Below are 4735 nucleotides of genomic sequence, written 5' to 3'. Positions count from 1 at the left end.
GACAAACTATGGCGTGGAAGATTACCAGTCAATATAAACATAATTACGCTCCACTTATCACAAAGCGAGGATATATTTATTAACGTAATGTGTAATGCCGAGTGAAAACTACGTCCGGCGCGCTGCCAGGGATCTGCTAAGTGCAGCCGACTGCCTTGGGCTCCATCGACAGCTACAGTGAAGCTCATAGACCTCCTTCGGAACGAGCCTGGCGTTAACCACATTCGCAAAATTTGAATACATAGAGGGTCGGTTAGGCTTTACACGGCGTCCTACCGACACGGTTATATGGATGTTTTCACTGCGCCCTTTGGTGAAGATTGGTTGGTTTCAGTCGAGCTATCTCTTCACGAGTGAGCTTGGCTATACCAAAATCCGATTAGTTCGTGAAGTTATTAGACACAGTCACACTGCACACGCTGGTGTAAACAGTGTCGGGGGCTCTTGTGCGTATTACCTGTTGATTGGTTTTTCAAAGAACTTCGAAGAATAAGAGTTTCGATTCTAAATCCCTCGGAATTTGCACAGTCTCATGTAGTAAAATTCAGTTACTCACGTAAGAGGGAAGGGGGGGGGCGGCGGAAAAAGTTGTAAGACAACAACGAGCTACAAGTCTACAGAGACTACTTTCTCATAAAACACATTAGTGTGCTATTGAACCTTTGCCCAAGACGATGTTTTAATTGATCGTGAAAATTATGGTTGTAATGATCACGGGTACGTGAAGGTGCGTGGGATTCTCACGCACTATTCAGAATCACTCCACGTTCGTCATGCATACACACACACGCGCGCGCACTGTGTATATATATACATCACTATTATATGCGCGAGCATGATTTATCATAGTGACCCTCTTCAATACGATCGCCTTGATTTACTGGCGTTAAATACGCGTTGTCAACCCGCCGGCGCGAGGTGTTCATGGCAAACAGCTTGAGCGACAGGCGATAGTAAGAGCAGCTGACAGATCTAACAATGATGACTCAGTGTCACATGACTCGCTTCATAATAGTGGCGGCTTTGCTGCCGAACGATGAAAAACAGCCGAAAATAGCCGCCGGGTTAATTAGTCACATCAAAGTACGACGGGCCTCTTCTGACAGCCTACAACGTGACACTGCCTTCACGCGAGCCTTGCCTATGCTAAATCAAGAGTGCTCGCAGAATTACCAACATAGGTTCTCATAATAAGAGTTCGGAGTTTCGCGTGCGCATGCGCCAAATGCTGAGGGTCCGAGCTCAGAGCATAAAAATAAAGCAGCTGTATTGACACATATTGACATATACGTGACCCGAACTCACTAATTATTATAGTTCGTATATGATTATGTATAGGTACCCCCCCCCACCCCACACACCGTCATCTTAGTTCACGGACGGAAGTGATCGTATAGGGATGTAGTAGTAGGTATAGTAGCTGTATAGTATATAGGTAGTATAGTAGGTGTGTATATAGCGAAGCTGTAGTTCGTTCGGTCAGAATCACCGGTGACTTTAGCTGCAGCTGACTATTGCGAATAGCACAGCTATCTTCGATTCAATATACACACGAAGCTGAGCCTACACCATGGCACGGCCTCGTATAGCTAGTCGTATAGGCATGCGTACACGCGTGCACGAACGCACACATGCACGCTACCACAAATATGCACACCTAGGCACACGCACGCACGCACCCAGGTGCACACGCGCGCGCACGCACGCAGGTTCAACACGCGCGCGCACGCACGCAGGCTCAGCACGCGCGCGCACGCACGCAGGTGCACACACGCGCGCACGCACTCAGATGCACACGCGCGCGCCGCATGCACGCATACGCTAACAAAAAGCGTATACGCACGCATGCAGAAACACGCGCAGACCCAGTGGCAGCTGCGCGCAGGGTGTATATACTCACGATGACATGCGTCGACGACTATGAAATACGCATGCCCATTTACCGGATGACAAATGGGAAACATAAAGGATTCAGATTCGATTGAAACCAGTGGAACTGACATGTCTGCGATCGCTGGCTGTACAATGATTCTGCATTCAGTGTTCGCTAATGCAGGATCGTCTGGACCAGGTACAGCAGTAGTACCGAAAACCATCGTTTCACTCATCGGCAACATAATTACATTGTATTCCATTGCACTGCATTGTATCGCATTGTATTGTATTGAATCGTATTGTATTTTATTGCGATGCATTGCATTGCATTGTAGAGTACTGTACTATTCTGTAGTGTACTCACTGCACTGCATTGCATGATTGTTTCGTATCGTATTGTATTGTATTGTATTGTATTGTATTGTATTGTATTGTATTGTCTTGCCTTGTATTGTATTGTATTGTATTGTATTGTATTGTATTGTATTGTATTGTATTGTATTATATTGTATTGTATTGTATTTCGCCTATGTATTGCCTAATAACTAGCTGATCAGCAATTACTAAATGTCAGTACGAACATTGATAATGAATTAATGATTTCCAGCTAATTAATTGCGGTACTAATAAATCTCACGGCTATAAAGCTCTGGGTGTAATGTATGGCTAGCGCCTTTTTCCTGATTGTCAGTCGAGTATCGTTCTGCTCACGTTACTTATTCATTCGTATTAGTGATATTTAAAACTAATATTGGAAACTAGAATAAAGCAATTGTTGAAAATATCTACTCATCATGCGGTGTTAGTTTATAAAATCCCACACACAGATGATTTGCGAACCAAAATGACACTAGAAACCGATACAGGAGCTGCACGCAAGCGTGGGCGTATAACGGGAGAACTAACATCGGATTATACTATGTTATTTTGTCTAAATTAGATTACGAGGTGTTCACTTCTGCCTCTACTCCTAACCTCTCACGACCTCTCTCTTCTCCTCTGAAAGGTCGGCGTACGCTTCCTTATAGCATCAACTCAGTGACGACAGCAGTTATTTAGACAATGGTTTAGAATCCATTTCTAGTCGAACGCTGATTCAACAGCCTCTCGTTCGCACGCACGCACGCAAACACCACACGCACGCACACACGCGCGCGCACACGCACACACACACACGCGCGCGCACTGGGGGGGAGAGAGAACGCGCGCTCAAGAGAAATAAGAAGAAAAAGGGCAGGAGAGAGGAACAAGGAAAGGGAGACAGAAAGAGAGAGTAAGATAGAAAGCGTGAGCGACAGAGAGAGATTAACTGGAAATGGGGCAGAGAAGGGGTACGCGAGAGAGGAAAGAGGGAGAGAAAAGTGACAGTATAAGGGAGAGAGAGTGACCGCGCGAGCGAACGAGAAAGACAAGGAGAGAGAGAGAGAGAGAAAGAGAGAGAGAGAAAAAGAGAGAGAGAGACCGCGAGAGTATAGGAGAAAGAGGGAGAGGCCGCACAGAAGTACAAGAAAGACTGGGGGATTGGGGGATGATGACAAAAGGCGAGAGAAAGAGGGGGAGGGGATCGAGCGAGAGAAGGGGGAGAATGGGCGAAGAGGAGCAGAGGGATGGGGAGTGACGAGGGAAGACAGAGATGCAGATAAATATGAGACACTGATGAGAGATGAGATGAGGCAGAGGAAAGAGATGAACAGAGAGGCACGTCGTGCCATGCGAAGCCTGTATCTTGTATTGAGCAGGCACGTCTTCTCCCTTCCCTGCCTCGCACCCACACATCCACCCCACCCACACACACACACGCACGCACTCGGTCTAGCATCCTCGCCACATCCTCTCAGATCAATGCTACGTAACAAGTCGCAATGCGCTTTCAGATGAGCGCATTGCTTGTTAAAGCACACACTGCACGCACGCATATATCTAAAGAAGATTGAAGCCGAGGCAATTAATATCTCTGCTCCACTGCTATATACTTAATGCGACTCTCGCGCAAACAAACGCAGCTATGTGAGATGGAATCCGGAACGAGTCCAGCTATACGTGTGGGCAGGGATGATTAGAATAAAGACATACGAGTTAATTGGGGACACGGCTAGGTTCCGCAGTAGGATTGGAGCACTCCATGTACACAGGCGATGCCGCCAGCATCATTCTGCCGCCGCAGCGGAAACAGAAAGAGAGACAGGTAATGATTCATCCCAAACAAGACACGTGCTGGGGATCATATAATACAGAAATCTGACTGAGGTATAAAGAGAGAAGAATGCGACGGGGACATATACAATATCTTTATCTCTATATCTCTCTCTCTCTCTAGATCTGTTGCTCCCTCCCTCTCTCTAGATCTGTCGCTCTCTCCCTCACTCTAGATCTGTCGCTCTCTCCCTCTCTCTAGATCTGTCGCTCTCTCTCTCTCTCTGACAGCATGCACCTCCTCTCTGTTCTCGCTCTCTCATCTCTCCGGCCGTCTCTCTCTGCTCTCTCAAGCACACCACACACAGGCACAAACACGCACATCTCTTCTCTCTTCTCTCTCTCTCGCTCTCGTCTCGTCTCTCTGGTCTCTCTCGTCTTTCTCTCTCGTCTCTCTCGTCTCTGCTCTCTCTCTCACACACCGCCACATACACTCCTTTTTGGTTCTCCTCTCTCTCCTCACACAGTCCACAACAGCACACGGCGCCGCGCACAACACACTGCTCTCGTCTCAATCTCTTCTCCCAGAAGACGTTACACACACACAACACACACACACCACCACCGTGCGCGCGCACCACCTCTATCTCGAATCTCGTGTCTCTGACACAATACACACTTCCTCTCGGGTTTTCCTCGTCTGTCGTCTCTCTCGTCTCTACTCGTC

The sequence above is a fragment of the Priapulus caudatus genome, unplaced genomic scaffold (genome assembly GCF_000485595.1).
Source record: "Priapulus caudatus unplaced genomic scaffold, Priapulus_caudatus-5.0.1 Scaffold1168, whole genome shotgun sequence".
NCBI lineage: Eukaryota > Metazoa > Priapulida > Priapulimorpha > Priapulimorphida > Priapulidae > Priapulus > Priapulus caudatus.
The sequence above is the reverse complement of the archived record's forward strand: the minus strand, read 5'-3'. Positions refer to the sequence as shown.